The sequence below is a fragment of the Mugil cephalus genome, chromosome 14, assembly GCF_022458985.1.
Source record: "Mugil cephalus isolate CIBA_MC_2020 chromosome 14, CIBA_Mcephalus_1.1, whole genome shotgun sequence".
NCBI lineage: Eukaryota > Metazoa > Chordata > Actinopteri > Mugiliformes > Mugilidae > Mugil > Mugil cephalus.
In genome coordinates this window covers 2,980,560-3,001,613 of record NC_061783.1, presented here as the reverse complement: position 1 = coordinate 3,001,613, position 21,054 = coordinate 2,980,560, and the positions used below count along the sequence as shown (strand labels likewise).

Sequence of the window (21,054 nt, the reverse complement as noted above, 5' to 3'; positions counted from 1 at the left end):
CAACACGGGCTCATGTCTCATTTTCCTGAAAAACTGTGCGCGTGAGCGTGTGTGCGCTTGTGCATCCCGCTAGCCGAGACAGAGACAGATGGGCCGACTCCCACTGGTTACATGTGTTTGCTCTCCATCAGAGCAGTCTGCCAAGAGGTCCGGACCTGCACGCCTCTGGAGGTATTGCCCTCTCAAAGTGGGCACCGGGTTGCTAGTTCAAAACCCCGGCCTGCTGTTTCCCTGGAAGTGGCATTCAGGGGTTACCATGGCTATATATGGACGAGGTTAGCAGAGTGGCAGCAGAGTTTGTGTCAGAAGTGCTTGGGTGACAAAAGCGCTCACGGGAAAGCAGCCTTTTCTTTTTCCTGCTCTCTAATTCACTTATATAACACACCTGTCGGCCTTTGCTAATCCTTGCTGCACAGTTTACCCATCATCCTTGGCACCTGTCCATCAAAAGGCATACAGTGACCTAAATACTCTGCCAATCCGTCAGAAGGCAATGACATTAGAGCGAAGAAAGAGATGGAAAAAAAAAAAGGCATTTGAACTCTCAGTGCAAGTGGAACTTTTTGTCCCAGTTAGGGCTTTGACATTTGCTTGATTTCTTTCTTTTTTCTTTTTCCGTTGGCAACAGCAGAGGATTTATGACGAACAAAGAGAGTGAACGCCGGATAAAGAGCTGAACTGGCCTACAGAGCCACCGTCCGGAGGGGGAAATAGATTTGCTTGATGGGAGTTTTGTTCTAAGCCCCGCGGCCGTTGCCGGGTTTAACATCTGCTCCTGTCACACAAGGGGAAGAGAACGACGCAGAACAATGTGGCATGTTTAAGTACAGCCCACTGCACGCACACACGCACACACACTCAAATGTATAGCTACAGACTTAAAGACCCAGTTCTGACAGTCAACAAGGATGGAAACCGAAACCTTCAGCCAACATCGCTGGGCTAAAACACACATAGCTTCCTGTGGAACATCAGCCTGACCCGGGCGGTTTTGAGTAACATGATGTAGCTAGTGATGCAGAGTGTAAATGTAGGCACAAGTAAACAGCTTATCAGTTTTACTAAGAGAATGACAATATTACAGAGTCCAGCAAATTAAGGCCCCACTATACTGACATAACTTGAGCATCCTTCCATTAGACTGAAGAAGCAGATAGATTTGAGAGGATGTTCAACCTCTTAGGAAAGACAGGAATGGAAAAAGGCTATTTCCGATCTTTGCCATATGGGATGCGAAAATGTTTAAGAGCTAGATATCTCAGCTCCGGCAGAGTGTCATTACCCCGAGCTTGCATCTGGACACTTTGTTTTATGGGCCTGACAAGTGTGAAGTGTTAAAAATTCTGTTATCTTGCACGTCTTTGCGTCATCTCAGACGAATGTGGTTTTGGTGGAGCCAGGAGTGTTTGTGTTCGGGAAGAAACACAAGCGCGGGTGTTCAAACGGAAAGACCTAACCCAGTTCAATTACTGTAATACATGAATCGAATCAAAGCCTGTGATGTTTGGTGTATGATGATGATGAGAGAGTACAAGGCAATCTCTGTTTCTAAAGTCGTATCTCCAAGTTATAATTGGCTACAGCTCCCTTGTTCACAGGAATCGTCTAGTTTACTTTGAGGTGCTGTCGTCACCTTAAAAACACTTTTGTATAGTCCTGGTATACAGACAGTGTGATCCTATCACAGACACAGACACAAATAGTCTCACTGTCGTGAATATTTGTGTCTCTTAGACATGACTGGAGTTGTGCACAGTTTTCTCATCGTGTGTTCAATTAAATTAGATTAGATACATACTTTATTCATCTCTCTATGTTTGGTGTGTATTTCTTACCAAAAACATACTATCCAGTTGTTGTGTGATTGAGTCCTATTACCTGTTCTCTGCAAATGACACTGCCACTGTGTTGCAGAATTGACTGCACCTTTAGTTTTATTGACTTATTTACAAAGGTCGATACACCACAGAGGAAAATAAAGTATAAAGACCATTTATAAGAAATTTAGCCTAAATCTTTTTGAGTCTGCACCAAAAAGAGGCCGGCTTTGAATTCCAAGGAGGGGGTATTTAGCTCCTTGGCAAATATTCCGTTGAATAACGGCTGTAGTGATGAGGAAACCTTTGTTACATCTTTCAGTAACGTACTCACACACCCTCCTGTCCTGTCTCCTTGAAAGCGGACTCTTTAGAGACCCCAGAATGCATTTCTCTGGCTGTTTGTGTTGTTAAGATGTTCTTTTTTCTGCTCTCAACACCATACATACTATATAACAGGAAAAACACAATATACACGTTATTTACAGAATTTTAAAAATAAGTGAATACAAGAAGGAAAAAAGAAATAATGTACAGAGTGTTATTTGTCACATGCAGGTGAGGAGCTGAACAGGCGTATGGCTGGAGGCAGGAAAGATTTCCTGTAGCGTTCTTTGACATAACAGAGTTGTCTGAGTCTCTTGGAGAAGGAGCTCCGTTGTCTTTCTATCATCTGGTGGAGAGGGAGATTAGGATTATCCATGATTGGTAACAGTTTGTTAAGTGTCCTCCTCTCCACCACCACCTCAAATGTTTCCTATGTGCAGCCAATGACAGAGCCAGCCTTCCTGATCAGTTTATTCAGTTTGTTGGCGTAACTGGCTGCAATGCTGTTCCCCCAGCAGACCAGAGCAGAGAAAAGGGTGCTGGCCACAAAGACTGGTAGAAGATCTCCAGCATCTTACTGCACACGTTGAAGAATCTTAGCTTCCTCAGGAAGTAGAGTCTGCTGCAGGCTTTCTTGTACACAGCTGTACTGTTGGTCTTCCAGTTCAGTCTGTGGTCGATGGTCACTCCCAGGTGTTTGTACTCCCCCACCACATCCACATCCCTGGCAAGGATGCTGAGGGGCTGAGGAGCTGTTCCCTTCCTCCTGAAGTCAATCACCATCTCTTTGGTCTTGTCCACGTTAAGCAGCAGGTGATTCCTTCCTGTCCACCCCAGTCAGTTATTATATATGGTGCTGTTTTGTTGCCGATGTTGTTGTCTGGTGAACCTTGCACATTCCTTAAGTGGTTGTAAGGGAGATGTCTCCTTCCATCTGTCTAATGATCAAGGCTGACATTACTATGCTTAAGGTGAGTTGGTAATTTTTGTAGAAACCTGTCTCTGTAAGAGAAACTTTACTTCACCTCATCTCAGAAAATAATTTAATCAGATGTCTCCCACAGAAGAAAAAAAAACAACAACAAATGGACAGCTGGCAGCATGGACGATGTCTGGGTAAACAGGAAACAGAGAAGGATCAGTTGCACAGTGTAAACAAGCAGGTGGGCCACGGATTTAATCATTTCCAGGATTGTTTTTGAGTGTGTTTCCACATCTGTCAATTAGGCGAGTGAGCCACTCAAATCCTGCAAGGTGAGCAAATGCCGAGAACCTGGGTAAAGGTGGTTTCCCTGGCAACCACCGTACTTTAAAGCACTTCCCCCCGCTGTACCCATTTCACCTTTGCCTGCGGTGATGGTTTCCACACTGCGCAGCCAAAAAAGATTTCCTGCAAAGTGGTAACAAAGAACTGCAGGGAGGAAACCCGATGCTCGGGAAAGGAGCCGCAGAGATGACAGCGGTGACAAGCTCCTCCTGTGAACAAGGAGCCTTCCCGGTTTCATGTAGCAGGTGAGAGGGAAGGGAGGCAAAAATGGAACATGTGACAGGGAAATCCATCAGCGACCGTAACAACAGGCTTGTCAGCGATTGTGCTCGGGCCACAAAAACCCATTTCCGGTTAAGCCGGATCCATTCATTGCAAGCGTATGGTCATTTTCACCGACCTGACCCAAAGGCAAAAATCAACACAAACATGCTAAAAGTTTTAACCAGTGCTATACACTTGAGAAAATTTCTCACCCTCTACTTGGCTGAAATATAAAGGGTCGTTTTCTCAATCTTAGAGCAGTATGTCATTTGTCAACTGTGTGTGTAGTGCATTCATGCATGTGTGTCTGTGTGTGTGCACAGATGGTGCTCCAGCCAATTAGAAAAGGAAAGTGGAAAGGGAGCCATTAGTGAGCAATTACCTCTGATTGCTTCAACATTGTTTTGGTGAGCTGCAGCGCTCTGTGAAATGACCAAATGCCGCGCCCCGGGGCCCTCTCACTCCGGCCCTTTAGCCTCCAGCTCTGCGGCCCTTGTCCAGACGCAGGCTGCCAGTAAGTAAGCAACAACACACTGAATACATCTCATCATTTTATCACTGTGCTTCTTCTCCGCTCACTCTGTGGATCTCTTCCTCACCTCTTTGCTTCGCCGCAGCTCTTGCTCAATATTTGCCTGATCCAATATTGCTGCCTCTCTGTTTCGCTCCCGATGTGTCTACTTTTTCTCTTACCGCCACTTCGGCAGGTCTATTTTTCCCCAGTGCCATTTTCACTCACTTGCTACCTCCCTGTCTGGGAGCCTTTAGCGGCTCTGTCTCACAAATACTTCTTCTTATTGACTTTTTCCTTGAATGTCTCCTTCATACTAAATCTTGTAAATATTCAGCACCTGGCATTATAACACACTTCTTGTAAAGTGTGTAAAGTAAAAGTTTTCATTCTGGAATATTTTCCCAACCATTAGCATTAGCAAATTCTCATTATATAAATATGTAAAAACAAACAAACAAATAAAAAACAATCCAACCCTGAATATTACTGACAAAAATGCACATAAATGGTTCATTGCTGCAATCCTGTGTTTCAAACGTGCACCATACTTATGCTGCTACCGTATCACAGAACTGCTTCAAGCCATTCATAAAAAATGAATACATCACAGCTGCCAGGAGTCTTGCTTTGTACATCCAGACCAGGGGTCCTCAAACTTTTTTCATTGTGGGCCACACCAGCTTTCCTTTCTGTGATGGGTCAGTCTATACCAAAAAAATTATATGGGCCAGGCTAGCAGACTGCCCTCCGTGGCGGTGGTCTCATAGTGTTGACGAATGTTAAATTCTTTGAACACCGACACTCAGTACCTTTACATGCACATGAAAAAAACGAATTATTCCCTTAATTGAACTATAACTGGAGAACTTAACTGCATTTAAACACATTACTCTGACTAAAATCTGAGTTCTCCTTATCCGATTAAGACACACAGATAATGTGATTAGAATTCAGTTTTCTCCGCCATGTATACGCGTTAATCGGACTATGACAGAATAATGTGTGTGCACGTGCTCCACAACCTCTGTGCTGGCGGGTGACCCTAGAAAAAAAACATCCAAGAAAGCCTGTCGCAGAAGAAAAAGAAGGTAAACAGAGCCGGTAGAAGAGATTAAAAAAACAGAAAGGGGGCCATATTAACGTGGTATTAACCAGCTGAAAAGAAACATATCGCCACCTAGTGTGGAGGAGGAGGACATGTTCCCGCCAGTTATTCGATTTTCTCCGCTGCTTGTAAACTGGGACAAGGACTGTAGTCAGAAAGTCGAATTTCAAGCGTAGATTGATTAAAATCTGCATGTAAATGCACTGACTGTATCTTTGCAGATTTGACACACTAAAGCCTCATGTGGACACTCAATGAACTGCAGCTTTTTGCACTTCGGCATGGGCTTCATCACTCAGACCCGGATGTTGACGCCTGGGAGGGACTGCCTGTCGGTGGGGGTGGAGCAGCACACCTGCAGCTCGTTGAGAGGGGTAAGAAGAGCGATACGTGCTTTGACTTCCGAGTGGCCAAAAGTCTCCAAAAGCAACAGAAAAAGTCACTAGATTTGCCACTACTCTCTTTTTTGAAGAAAAAAAAAGTTGCTAGAGGGGTCTGAATACTCGCTATATAGAGCGACAAAGTCGCGAAATTGGCTCGGTCACGAGCAATGACACGTCGGAATAAACCATTGTGTGAGGGGTGAAGATGAGCCATAAATATAATTAAAATATTGTATTTGTAATAATATTATATTATTGTATATTTTAAAATGTAAAGAGAATCCCAACCTTTAAATACGGATATGTGATAGGAAAATAACATTTTTAAAAAATTGGCAAAGTTTAGAGGGGTTGTCTGGGATCGTTAAGTGGGCCACTCCACTTGGTTTGGCAAGCAGGGTCTGGCCCAGGCTGTAGTCTGGGGACCCCTGATCTAGACGCTAAAATGTCCAACAGTATCATAAATGCAAAAATATCACAGGCCTCTACAAAAACCCTACAATATTAGCATTACCTGCGTGTTATGTTATTTTCAGGGACACATGCCTACAGAGCAATATGTGGCCTGTTCAGACCTTGCAGACTGTTGCATTACGATCCGATCTGGACAATACAATGTAGTCTCAGGTACCATCTCTGTCCACATTTGGAGGTGGTCTGGGTTACCTGTCTCCACATGTGTCCTCATTCCTTTGGTATTGCGAACGCAGTGCATCCTGGGTCACATTAAACATGGCAAAGCCGTGATGCACACACATAGAACAGTGATGTTCTCGGTTCTGGAGCAGCAGTAGAGATCCATTAGAGACAGTTGCTGTTAAAATATTCTACTGGGCCGCAGATAATGTCGGGATTTATTTGCATACAGAGCGCGAAACTGAGATCTGATATGGAGACGCATTTGGAGACGTTATATGTTAATACCAGGTCTGAACGCACATATGAGGCTGGCCACCTGGGACCTGATAGCCCAGATAATGCAAAGTCTGAACAGGCCCATGGTCAGGGTGGGAACTGACATCTGAGACAGACAGAGGGAGAGGAGTTAGACCCACTTTTGTATTGTTATATGTGGGAAAATAGAATATGTTGTGTTGCCAAATAGGCTGCTTCAGTAAAAGTAAAAATAAAGTTGGGTGAGTGACCCAAATTTGGGCTAGTTTGGGATCACTTGGGTGGTTTTTCTAATCACTGTTTTATGCTGATTTGAAACAAAACCAAAGCAGTCTGCTGTTCTGGGTGGTTGAAGTATGAAGCAAAATACAGTATCTCTAATATTTTTGGTAATTTATATGTGCGGTTTGGTGGTTTTTGAGCAACTTTTAAGAGGGAAGCCATTCCTCGGCCAATTGAGTTATAATGATGTCATGAATTGCAGTGAAAATGGAATTAGACAGAACTCAACAATCAAAGGAAGGACGTCTGTTTCCTTCATGAAGGGACGTCTTTCCATGAACATTGTGAGCCAGCAATGAAAAACCGAAAATGATGTTCAGACTTAGTCCTGTGTGCAGTGTAAATAGGTTTTAACAACTTTTTATTTGGGTTTTTAAAGGCTCCACTCTGTAACCCCGTCTGTACAGTAACACTGCATTAGAAACTAAGCCACAAGAAAATGACAATTAGCTCTCCACAGCATAAAGATTAACCATTGCTCAAGCACTGGACATCGACATTCTGCACTTTGCTTTTCCCCCCATGAATAAAAATACTTTTATTCATTTTTTTTTCTTTTACTTTTTGACAGAGGTTAATTTCACTAGGTTATGGAGCTTAGACAAAGCAAACCCAACATTATCCTAGCTGTAGCTTTACAGTTGATCCATAGACACCAATCAATCTTCTCGTAACCTTCAGCTAGAAAATATAATTAGCATATTTCTTAAACATTTAGGACATTTTCCTGCAAAAAGTCACACCTGATCAGCTGTGCATCACAGTTTTTTTTTTTTGTAGCATCTCATCAGACATGTATTAAATAGTGTGGGAGTGAGAGGACACCTGACAGCGTGTTAAGGCCAGATGTGCGTGCCCATTTATTATCTCATTTGTAAAATCCAGTTATTGGGTGAAAGACTGCATTTATCAGTGCAATGGCTTGGATCAATACTACTCTTGTGAGGCGAGGGTTTCGCCAGCAAATATGCTCTATGATAAATTGGAGAAATACATGAAAGTCCAGAAACTGTTATTGGAGAAAAAAAAAGATTAATGTGCACAAGGGTGTAATTTAACTGCTTCTGTTTTGCTCAGTAGGAGTATTTTTAGATAGTATTGCATGAGAACTTTTTCTACCGAAGATATCCCCGCAGTTTGAACTTATATTAATATCTGAGCGTAATATTTCTGTTCGAGAAGTTGCAGCAGTAATTTCAAATATTTTACACATCTGTGTGTGTGATTGCTGTGTCAGGGCCCGGCAGAGGTACAGATCTTTTGACAGAGCAAGAGCAGAAAACGCCAGGGGCCCTTAGGAATGGGGTAAATTTAGGATGCCTACCAAGAAGCTGCCTTCCTGCTTTCGCTCATTTTCTGCCTCTATTTCTGCCTCTATCTCTTCTTCACTCTCTTATCCTCTTTCGCACACTCCATAGCTCCATCACACTAGGTCCCCTTCTGTCTCCTTCAGAGTCGGTTGCTTCTCGGCGGGGTGGGAGTAAAGTGTTGATTGGTAGCATGCTGGCAAATGGCGGGAGATTGGAGGCAGCCTGCTGCTGCGAGCTCATGTTGATTCCACACCCCCTTTTGGCCTGGTCTGGCAGGAACAAAAGAGATGAAGCGATGGCAGGGGACTGATGGACCAAAAAAATAAAACAACAAAAAAAAAAACAATGTCACTGTGTGAGACAGACACTTCCGCCTCTTCTTTATTGATGCTTCCACTACAAATAGAGATTGTTTTTACCTTTATTCATCAGTACTTCTTCACACTACTGACAGTTTGGGCCCATATTGCTATTTTTGCCAATGTGCTGGATTGCAATTACAGTCATCAGAATTAAAAAATGGTGAAATAAGTTCTTCTATAACGGAGGGTAACAGGAGCCTGTCATTGGGCAAGAGGTGTCAGGGTACACCCTGGACAGGTCTCCAGTTTATCACAGGGCTAACACAGAGAGACAACACAACCATTCACACTCACACCTTCTGCCAATTTAGAATCACCACACAAGCATGTCTTTGGAGGTGGTAGGAAACCAGAGTACCAGAGAACACAGGGAGAACATGTAAACTTCACACAGAAAGAAGCTACCCAGTCGGATTCAAACCCAGACCTTATAATGAAGTTATTTTTTCACATAATTTCTTCAGGGATCTTACAGTAGAGCTGGGAAGTTGACATAGGAATGAACCGGCGTTTCCAATTGGGACAAGAACAATCAAATTCCTCCCTCCACCTATTCACAAACTGCCACTTTGTCTGACACGTTCAGTACAGATGTAATTTTAGTTCTTCATAATGTTTTCCACAACTCTTATGCTGGCTGTGTAGCCTAAAGCTTACCTTATGGTTGCGTGTCATTTCTACAACGTAGCTGTGATGTTGCTCCCCAGAAATGTGACTCTGGATTGCAGTGCCCCAAACCGTGATGTCTGTGACTGGTCCAAAATGCATTTCCTTGTTTACATATTTTTACAGCAAATGGACAAGCACATAAGATTGTCCTTTGCTTAGTCTCATTCCATAGACTGTATAAAGATGGATGGCTGAACAGCGAAGTGAAGCCAAAGCAAGTAGTGCTCCCCCTGGTGACCGGCTGTAGAATAGGTCATAAGCTCCAACTCGTCCATGATGGGACTTGGGCCAAACTAAAACCTTAAAATATACATCAAATATATATATTTTTTCAAGGAGGGTTTTTCAGATATTGCATTTACTACTCCACTTTTTATTTTATTTTACTCTGTTACGTAACTCTATAGAAACAGGATGTGACATCATGATGACTACAAATTGCCATGTAAACTGCTGTGTGAAGCTGTCATGTGGAGCTGTTAGAAAATAAATAAATAAATACGTAATAAGGGAGTATAATCCAACATTTCCTTGTAACTGGTGGAAGTAGAGCAGAGTGGGGTATTAATTAAATGTAAAAGTGAGCTACTCTGGAAGTGTGGGCGGGACATTGAGAACACGGCTCAGGGTGGTTCCACTCTCAGACAGACTCTGGCTCGCAAGTCACAAGATGGCACCACCCATGTCCCCAGGAAACTTGTGTCAATTTGGCCAATGAAAGGAAGTTCATATGTATTCTCCATATTTACAGTATACAGTCACTGTCTCCTTCACACCATCTACCCAGTCTCCTCTATGTTCTGTGTTGCATTGATTTCAGCAGAAGTTACTGTTCATCCACATTTATTATTTTCAGCTCCAATATGAGCCGCTCCCCACTGGGTGAATCCAGAGTGAAACCCAACACAGCTGCTGACTAGTCGTTGCCAGTGACGCTGACTCACATGTGCCCAGGCAGGGGTGGACTGGGGCGAAAAATTGGCCCAGGAATTGTGGACCAGACCGGCACACCGCATTTGCTACTGCGTACCTTTTCGGGCTTTGTCTTGGATTCTCTGATGAACAGAAACACAGCTGCATTGGCATAACACAGGCAATGAACAAAATGAAGTCATTTTAAAAAGTGTGATTATATTTCACTGTATTGTACCGGGTCTTAAGCTACATAGGCTACATAAAAACTGACCCAAACTCACTTTTTTTCTAGGCCTAAAAATCAGATTAGCCTAGGTCTACTTGTTAAATAATTTATAGACTAATAATGAAATCAGAATGCTGCCCCCTGACTCAGTTTTCATTTTGGCGAGTGGTGGCTTTACAAATACGCCTAGAATTATTGGATTGTCTTGTAAAGAGGTGCACAGCTGCATTGGCAGAACATAGGCATTAGACAAAAGTATATAATTCTTAAAAGCATGATTTTCTTTCATTTCTGTAGATTGTCCTTACCCACCTACTTAAAAACTGCCTAACACATTTTTCCAAGTATTTGAGCCTACTACTCCACTACAGGAATTTAAACCAAGGCTGTTCTTAGTTTTCTCTGCACCTCCTTTGCATTTTCTCTCCATCTCAGAAGATCCTAATGGATAACAGTACAGTCATCCCACACTGCACGGAGTCAAAAGGAGGAGGTGTTTCATGATATGACGCTCCAACCCTGTGTCAGTGAAGAAAATAACCAATGGGCCGCAGACCCGTGTGTGTAAAGGGCCTGTGAAACAAACTCTTCCGCTGACTTTATTTATTTTTTGGCCAAATGCATGATGTAGGCAGGACCAACGTGAAAGGGGTTGGTGTTTTTTGGGCCAGACCAGTGTCAATCGGTCTGCTGATCTACTTCTTTCACGGGCTGGTCAGACCAATGTATGATTTTATTATACATTGTCTGGGCTGTTGGCCCACCAGGAAATCTCCTGTGCAGTACTCCTGATGGCCAATCCGCATAAATGCTTTCACTGGTGTAGGCTCTTACACCATAAGCTCCACACAGATAAACCAAGCATAACCCTTCATGGGGCAAGGAACCATATGTGGTAACTTTGTCACACATTTTACATTGAACCCCTGTGGCTCTCAATGAGGTTTAGAAGCATGTGGTTTGGATTCAGCCAATCAGAGAAGACCAAGGAGACATTCTCAGGTCAAACCAGGGTCTAATGTGGTCTGTAAGACCCACCTCTGCATGAACACAAAAGGTGTCTAATACTTAATGTGGAAATCAGTGCATACATTTCTAACTGGTGTTCTTAATAAAATTAATTTGACTAAATAGCAAAGTAAAATGTGGCACACAACATTCAAGCGCAAAGGAATTTACTTTTTTTTGGATGCATGGATGTGACTTAATACCAAGCTCTCAAAAACCTAATTTTTAGAAAGGCAACTGCATTGACATTTGTATGGGGAAAAAGATATATATTTCCATGCAGAGTTATAGCTAATGTCTCCTCTATGAACGTGTCAGATGCTGCCAGAGAGAGAACAAAGTATTCACCCGTGTAGAGCTTTTCATGAATAGAATCTGGGGAAAAAATATGATAGAAAAACTGATGAGCAAACAGAAAATGTTGGCAGTTTTCTAACATATTTCATCAGGCCTTAGTATAGATTCGAAGCTTGCTTCACATTCACCTCACTCTTATGAAATGCTCTCTCCTGCAGCTCCTGCAGTCCATGTTGTTCACCTCCCTTCTTGATTCCCCCTCCATATTTCAAAAGAGGCCGCACAATCTGTACACTGTACCTATATTATTACACCCTCTAACTGCATGAGATAAACACTCCACAAAAAAAATAAATAAAATAAATAAAAGACACCCTGGGGGCTGATTGTATCTAGCAAATTTGTTGACCAAATCCCAGATGCCACCAAACCTGGAAGGACCTGAACCACATGATAATGCAAAATAAATGAATGCAACAGTGTGCCCAGCCAGGGATGCAGGGATGAGGAGAGCAGATCTGAGAGTGTTTTGACATGCCTGCTTGCGGAGGAAGGTAAAGAAATCTTGATCTTTTGTTTGCCTGTAATGTGTATCCAGCGTCGTAAATTGGCACTTGGTGGATGATTGTTTGTGGTTTTTAACATCACACAAGAAATCATGCTCTTGAAGGATTTAGAGGATTGCTTTGAAGCATGTTTCTAATTATAATATACTAGTTGTTTTCAACTCTAAAACTTCAGTGTACACTATATCGGAGGGAATAGGTTTCCTGTGTTGTTGGAATGTGTTCTGTTAAAGGCAGGGTATGTAAAATCTACGCTTCTTGTTTATACTCTGCAGTTCCACTCTGTCCTCCTCCCCGTGAACGTGCAGATCAGTGGAGCAATTATTCATACACCACGCTGAGTCACAGGTACAGTACTTTACCTTGCTATCATGAACAAATTGAATTATGAACCAACAAATGTTACTTCAACATAATTATTGACTAGCAATGGGACGTGAACGTTTGCGACTTATGTATGTAAACCAATAGGAACACATAAAACATTGACACTCACAAAATGACCTGTGATTGGTGGAAAACTTCAGCTTCAGCCTTAAACACAAAACTACAAGATTACAAAAAACAAAAAAAAACAACAAAAAAAAAAAAAACATACCCTGCCTTTAAGTTACAAGGTTTAATTGTTATTTTACATTCTCCAGTCTTCATTCATTAATTCATTAGTTCTCTCTAGAACTTTCAGTGTCTGTTTTCCCATATATTTTAGTGCCATCCTTTTTCTCTGGATAACCTTTAATATTATGTTTTTATCCTTCACTTTAAATTGAAACATTTTACTTTAATTTTAAAGAATTTGTGTGGCAGCTGTAGATGCCAGCCATTGACCGTTTTGTTACAATCTTTGGTTGAACAGTGTATATTATACACAACGGCTACGCTGTTGAACTCCACAGCCAAACACAAAAAGTCCAAAAAAAAAAAAAAAAAAAAAAAACAGCACAAAAAGACAAAAATGACCAAAAACCATGTTGACTGATTCAAGGCACAGATAAAAGTCAGAGAAAAAACAACCAATAACACAATACAATAAGAATAGCCTAAAAGGGGAAAAATCACAGAACTACTGGCGACAAGCTGCCACTATTTCAGGTGCATTTTTCCAAAGTATCATATTGAATCACGCATCAAACTAAACTGTACAACTACAAAACCTCAACAAGGTCTCTGTCCAATTCTTGTGATATCATTTGGCATGGTCAGCCAACTGAGATACTGTACATAGGAAACAGTGTTAAATGACGCCTCATTCATAAAGGTGCCAAATGCTGCCTGGGATTGGAACAGAGCACAAGCCACCTCTTCGCACCCAGAATTCAAGGCCAGAGGCAAAAACACGAGGACTTGTTAAATGTCAGGTGACTAAGAGGGCTGCGTGACTTTTTCTTCTCTTTCTCTAAAAAACAAATGACTACACAGTGCATGTGGGGAATAAAGGGCTTAGGGGGGTTTTGCGGAGGGAAAAAAAAGGAGAACGAGAAAGGACAAGTAAGCTTGTTGAGTTTTTCACTTTCTGTGTCTCTCGTTGAGAAAAGATTAGCCGGTGCACCATAAAGGTCACAATGCTGTATTCCTTTATGGCAATGTCAGCCATGGGATTGGATTGGCCGGCCTTCAAAGGGAGGGATTACCATTGAGCCGGAAGCTAAAAGTAACCCAGCGCTGACGGCCCAGTTCGCAGCCAAATGACAAATTACAGCTGGTCTGGTTAGGTCTGCGGGCCAGGACGAAGCGTATGCGTGTGTGTGCGTGTGCGCCTTGGTGCTGCAGCAGAAAGATGAAGGAAGAGCTGGCCGAGTTCTCACTCCATTATACAGACGAGCGCCTCTGTTCTCTCTCTGTCTCCACTTCACACAGGCACACTGTAAGTTGAAGTCCACACGACTCGGCTGCCCTCTGCCTCCGCCACCTCCAGACAAAGACATCCAGACGCACACACACCTCTAATCTCTGACATGCAAGCAAGGCATGCCCTTCAAAGCCGAAGGAACTGGAGCAGATGAGACAAAGATGGACACGGCGGCGGTGACGCTTCGAGTGCGTCTCCTGTGCCTGCAAAGGTAACCCAACCTGTCCCCGCGTATTCCTCCTCACCCCACCCCACCCCCACCCCCACACCCACCCCTTCCCCCGCCAGCCGCACAGCTCGACCTTGGCTTTGTACATCCACCTTGAAAGAGAAGTCAGGGAGAGCTTTGGAGATGAATGCAGTATCACTAGTGGGGCAAATTAATAGCACAACAAGGGACATTTGTTTTTGCAGAAACGACACCCTGTGAGGACACAGAGGTGAGGTGAGGTAACTGCTGCTAATTGCCAGAGCAGATTTGCCCTAATTGTGTTTATTTGCCTGTCGCCCTACCGCGCCTCATTGACTGCAGGTGTTACGGTTGATCACCTGTGACCAGGTTCAGGCCATGGTCAAAGCCTGCTTCCGCTTCCAGGTCCTTGGGGTGCCTCTGTCAGCGTGTGTTCAGGGGACGCCTGAATAAGCAGCGCTGTGAGAAGCTCCTGGAAGATCACAGAGCTCCATCCGCTATGATCCATGACTTGAGAAGATGGTCCTTTTCTGTGTATATTTTTGTCCTCGAGCTAAACTTGGGGTTATCTGGGGAAAAGAAGAGATAAATGAGAAAGAGATGAGCGCTGTTTGTGGAGTTTGTGGACAAAGTGTTTACAATGTTTCTTTAAACACAAAAAAAGGAATACATATTGCGTGGAAATTGAGATGAATGGCAGTCAGGATACTACAGTTTGTCTGATAAATGTGCAACAGATAATTTATTATGGATGAACCACTGAATAGTCAGAGGACATTGTCAAGTCCCAGTGAAACACGCTCGGGACGGGAGAGCGTAGTCAGTAATCTGTGATAATAGTAAAATCATCTGATTACAGTTCGTTCATGTGCAGTGTGCAGAATGCATTAGCTTGCAAATAAAATCATTTGAACATCTTTTCTGGCTTCTCTGCATCCTCCTGCTTCTCTGTTGGGAGTGTTTATTTTGTAAGCATAAATTATGCTAACACTTGTCAACAGAGATGTGTGACTGAGTGGTGACTTAAATGTGACTTTGCAGAGAGGGAGAGGAGTGGGTGAAGCTGCTGCTGGTTAATATGGGTTGTTCATGTCATGTGCACACATCCAGGGAGTGGACATAGATATGTAGATTGTGGACTCTTATATGTAGCAGGGTGTTCACGTGAACAAAAAACTGGACTAGCCTTACCATGCTAGGGCGCTTTATAGGGAAGGCCAGAGAAGACTCTACCTACACTAAGGTCATTCTGAGTGAAGGGAGCAATACTGAGATCCTTCTATGACTGTGGTTGTATCAGCCCTAGGGGTGGTCTGGCACACTCTGAACCGCTAACCCTTCGGTTTGGTAGATTACTAAGTAACAGCCACTGAGTAACAGGTCCAAAAGTTTCCCAGCAAAACACTGAATTGTCACAAGGTGATGAAGGTTATTTACTTCTCCTATCAATGGAGCACTGGAAATGCCCCCATGGTGGGATAAATTAAAGGATTACCTTATCTTTTCTTAAGTAGTCGTTCCAAATAATATAGTTTATGCAACACTAAAGTACATGAAAGTATATCCAAAGTACATAAAAAAGTTTTTTTTTTTTTTTTTTTGAAGTTTTGAAGCATTTATCACACCTTAAAATTCATCAGATTAAACTCGAGACTCTCTGATTCCATGCCAGTCATGATTAGAACTTTCTCAGGGAGTCAAAGGTAGTAAACCTCTGAAATGAAGCATCTGATCGATTTGTTGCTTTTGAATGTTGAGGTGGCATCCTGCCAACATCTAGGTAACTCTCAGTGGAGCTCTCAAGTTCTCGTGCTGACTAACGTCCATAAACTTCAACTGGTCCATAACGCTGGAGCCCATATCGTCACACTACCTTCCTCCATGAACCATATCACCACAGTTCTTCGACAGCTTCCACTTTAATCCTGTACATCCTGCTACTTACTTTAAAGGCTCTTCACCACCAAGCTCCATCATATGTGTCTGAGCTTCTCCAATTATACACAACCTCACGTACTCTCAGATACTCCTCAGCCACCCAGCTTATTGCACCACCTGCCCGGCTGTCCTCCATGGTTTCTAGAGCATTCAGTTGTTCAGCTCCACCTGAGCAACTGAAACAAGAGCCTGCCTTTGGAACAACAAAATCTTTTCGCAGGTGTAGTGACCACAGAAGAAAACCGCATTAAAAAAAAAATTTAAAAAAAGATGCCCCAGAAGGATGCCCAAGAATTGGGAAGGGACTCCATGAATTTGACCTGGTTGGGAATCATCATATGAGTTCATACAAATACGAAGATCTTGCCTTTTTGGAATGTGCAGGCAAATCAAAAATAGCTGTTTGGCTACTTGGACACACATAGACACGTTTAGCTCAGTCCAAAGAGTGTTTTTCATATCCACTGTGAACCATGGCCCTGGAAGTGTTGTTATGCTACCTTAGGAAATGGGCAGCTCACACGCTTTGATTCAACTCTATGAATTCTGCATCAAAGAGCTGTTGAAGTTATTACGAGGCTGTCTTTCTCAAAGTTGAACTAGAGGCACCATTAGTTTGGGCGACTGCAATTATTCTAGAGTCAGATTCTAAAGATGGATATTTGCCTGAGGAGTAGCATGCGCGGCTTTTTCCGCGGTGTGTTTATAGATGAGGCGTCGAGAGGCTGCTGAATGGGGCAGGTGCATTTGACTCTGTGGAGGCATTACAGGTGGGCTGCTGCAGGCCACAGGTTGGAGTCTGTTCGGTTATTACTGGTGACTCACCAGAGAGTGGCAAAACCAACAGACTTCACTGACTCATGCTTCCCTCTGCTCCTTTCTCTCGCTCACACTTTTCTTCAATTCGCTCGTCTATTGGGGTGGGGGCTGGGGGGTGGGTGCTTTGGCTGCAGCCCTCCTCCAAGCACACACTGGGTTCTTACGCACAGATATATCTGTAAAGCAGCGAGGGACACAGACTCACACCTTTTCTCCCACGTATTGGCACGAGAACACATTTGCATATGATTTCTCGCGCTTGACGGTGTCTGCTCATTCCTGGCCCCTGCCACTCTGCCTTTTCCTCCCTCCGGTCTTGATAGGAAAAGTGAGGAGAAGCGAGTAAATATTGATGCACATTCTGTTCCCCCTCAGCCTCAGTCCATCTGGATCCCTGGTAGCCTCTGGAGAACAAACAACCTGGAAGAAGCTCCCATCACTCCTCCCTCCTCCCCCACCAGACCCCCACACCGCCTGTTTTCCTCACTTCTCTTTGTCTATCCAACCCTATCTGCTCTGTCCTCTCACCTCATTAAGATTTCACCATCCACTCATCCTTCCCTCATTCCCTAGCAGTCCTCGTGATGTGCTCTGCTCACGTCTCATGCATGTGTTCCCAGTCACAACAGATGAATTATGAATGAACATCCATGAAGCGGAATACCAGAGATCGCTTGCTGCTCTTACACATAAAACTACTGCCCCAAGGAGTGGAGATGTTATGATACGGTCATTTAACAAATGCTTTTATCTTAAGTGAACAGTAATACATGGTGTATTTTTAGCCTGCCATGACCTCAGGGTGCTTTTGCTGATTGTTGGGATTCGAGAAGCAGCGTACAGTTTACTCTGCAGCCAGCTTGGGTTGTTGCCTTCACGCTGTATTGTTGTGCTCAGGCTTGGTGCATATGTAGGGCACAGAGACAGAGCCAGTGGAGAAGATGTCCTATTCTCTCTTATCATGTTTTGGAAAATAAATATATATAAGCTCGTCCAAAGCCTCAGAAGAATCTGGAGTATTTGCGAAAGCCGTCCGTGAAAGTGAATAGTAAAAGCTGCGCCTCTCGTCATGGCTCCCTCATTGCCTAGCCTCTTTTCCACAGCAAGTTTCTTTCTGGAGCATCTTCCGTCTCTTTTATTAAACAGAATCAGTTTTTCTTGTCAGTCCTCCCTCGCTCCATCACTTTTTAATAACCCTCCTCTCTTTAATGAGTTCTGTTACGTACACAGAGGGCAGCGGCTAGGGGCCAATTTGTGATTTCACATCAGATCAGATCAGAGAAAGCTAGGGAAAAAAAAAAAAAGGAGGGGGGTGATACACTTCCTGTGTATCGCCTGTTCTTCTCAGCTGCGCTCAGAAGAGAGAACCTTGCATCTCATCTCAGCAGTCTGGGGAATTAGCAACCAGCGCTCCCCGAGCCGCCATTTTGGAAGCATCCCGCGGAACAGCGAGTCCACGGAGGGTGCTCCTCAGAGGGTGGAGGAGGGAGAGCTTTAGGGACGGACATATAGAAGAATGCTGATGTGTACCCACATGAGGATAGTCAACTTTATACTTTTGAATGGGCCTAATGAAGCTCTCCTTTTCTGCTTCCCTGAGTTCTGAAGCCAGCGCACTTGCACAGAGATGAGGGATATATTAATTGGATGTAACCTGAAAAAATCCCCATGATTCACACCTGGACTTAATTCAGTTCATTTCTCTCAATTTTATTGTATTGAATCGTAACAATAATATGCTCAGGGCAATTTACACAGTGTACCCAAGATCCCACAGGATTATGTAGAGAAACTTGACTTGGAGCCAATAACCTTGCTTGAGAGAGCAGAGAAGAAAAACTAATTTTTGTCACCACAGAAGCAGTTTACAGCCTCAACTGGTTCACGTCTGGACCTGGTTTATGCCTACCAGGCCAGCCTTCAGCAACCCACAAGACCGTCTGCACCACACACTACTGAGACCTGCTGTTATAACCTCACAGAATTTAGTTTGCCCCAACAGGGCTGTCCTGCTGGGGAGGACTGGAGGCTGGATTTTTACCTTAGACAGGGTACAGTTGTAGAATGACAATGTGGACATGATGTTTCATTCCTCTCTCAGTCTTTTTATTATCCTCCAAGTTTCACTACCCACTTCTGTGTCAGAACCACTAACAGCTGTTTGTTGCATGTCACTCTACCAAAGAAATTTGATCAGATGTGTCCCAGGCCACCTCCAAATACTGTACCTTAGGCTTGCCACCTGTGATCTGATGTCCCAGGATAGATTTTAATGCAAGGTCTAAAGGGGGCTTAAGCCACAGGTATAGGCTAATCAGTTGCAATTCTGGCAGTTGTAGTTCTTTAAAGATATCAGGTACATGGCATATTGAAAGCTCAATCAGCTGAAAGACTCGAAAGACTCCTGGATGCATTGAAAGCTATATATTACCCAGGTTTGAATGGAGAAATGGATTTCTCTTGCTTTTTGTGATTGTTCTCTTTTGTAACTGTTAGTACTGTTGTCTCATAGACAGGTCCTTAAAGAGAGGAAAAAGTTTCTCAGTCTAATACCAAGCTCAGTATTCATTACTTGTGTGTATATAATATGCATGTTTACTTATTTTTTTTGTTGAATTTATGATGTTAATTAGGTGGTGCAGATTTCCCTTCTGCTGTACAGAGTCTACCATATCTTTGACATTTTTTCCTGTCATTCAGTGCGTTTACATGCACAGCTTAAGCAGCTATGCTCGAAATTCGACTTTCTGAATGCGGTACTTGTCCCAGTTTACATGCAGCAGAGAAAATCGAATAACTGACAGGAACATGTCCTCCTCCTCCACACTAGGTGCCAATATGTGTCTTGTCAGTGGGTTAATACGCCCCCTTTTCTGGTTGACCTATTACATCATATAATAAACAAGAGTTGTTCATGCGGCAGACCGGCATTCCCAAATACAACCAGACGGGTAATAGTTCATCTTTTTTAATCTCGTATGTAATGTGCGTACTACTCATGGTGCAGATAAGATGGCGCTATCCCTCAGGTTGTTCTTCTACTGGCTCTGTTTACCTTCTTTTTCTTCTGCGACCTGTTTTCTTGAATGTTTTCCTTTCGGGGTCACACGCCAGCACAGCAGCTGTGGAGCATGCGCACACGGTTGTCCAGTTAAAAGCGTATAAATGGTGGAAAGAATCAATTTCCAATCGTATTATCTGGGTGTTTTAATCAGATAAGGAGAACTCTTTTAGTTGGTGTAAAGTGTTTACATGCAGTTAAGTTGTCCAGTTAAAGTCGGATTAAGGCAATAATTCATTTTTTTTCACGTGCACATAAAAGTACTGATTGCCAAACCATACTTATCATGTGGCTGCCTACCTGCTCACACTGAGCAGCTGTCTTTGATTACCTATTTAACAATGAACTGAGCTGACTGAGAAACATTTTGCCCTTGGCCTGACAAAGGCCTTTTGTTTGAAATGAGTTGGCATGTTTTTATTAGACTTGTCGCATACTAATAAAGGCTTTTTAATCGTCCCCTCTTTTGCCTTCGTATAACTGCAATTTTGATCCCTTAACTGAAGACCACCAGAGGGACACCCTTTTCTACACCCAAATAGCACTCCATTCATTTAGTTTTTTGACTGGGCCTACACCTGTTGTTGCTCTCCTGTGCAATTTTTATCTGGCCCGGTTGCCAGAACATATTCCGTTCCTAAAGTTGCAACTTCAGACCAGCTTGGCTTTTCTGTAATTTAAAAAAGGTTTCCAATTCTTCTATCAGGAATTCTTCAGAATGATCCTCCACTGTTTTCAGCCTTTCCAAAGGACCAGAAAAAAAAATAAAACCAGGGCTCTGTGCTTACCAGTTCTTTCACACCACGCTGTGAAAACATTTCCTGGGGAGATTTTCTTGCCACTGTTGTCTTAGTGCTTGTTTTGGGGATTTGAGTCTTTGGGTTTTGTAAAGCATCTTGAGAAAGTTGTGATTGTTGCTGCAAAACATGTAATTGAACTGCATTATTCAAAGGTCTTCAGGCCCAGACAGAAACAGGACACTGTAGAAACT

General features: G+C 43.2%; 1 long non-coding RNA gene across 2 annotated transcripts; it reads left to right on the top strand.

The window, feature by feature from the left end:
* The first annotated feature begins 5,589 nt into the window (after positions 1 to 5,589).
* Positions 5,590 to 15,144, top strand: LOC125020265. Of its 2 annotated transcripts, XR_007114188.1 has the most exons (4): positions 5,590 to 5,668; positions 12,482 to 12,554; positions 14,064 to 14,266; positions 14,588 to 15,144. It is a non-coding gene; the product is annotated as an uncharacterized LOC125020265 (long non-coding RNA). The 2 variants fall into 2 exon arrangements; XR_007114187.1 differs by having other exon boundaries at positions 5,594 to 5,668; positions 14,064 to 15,144.
* Positions 15,145 to 21,054: the final 5,910 nt, after the last annotated feature.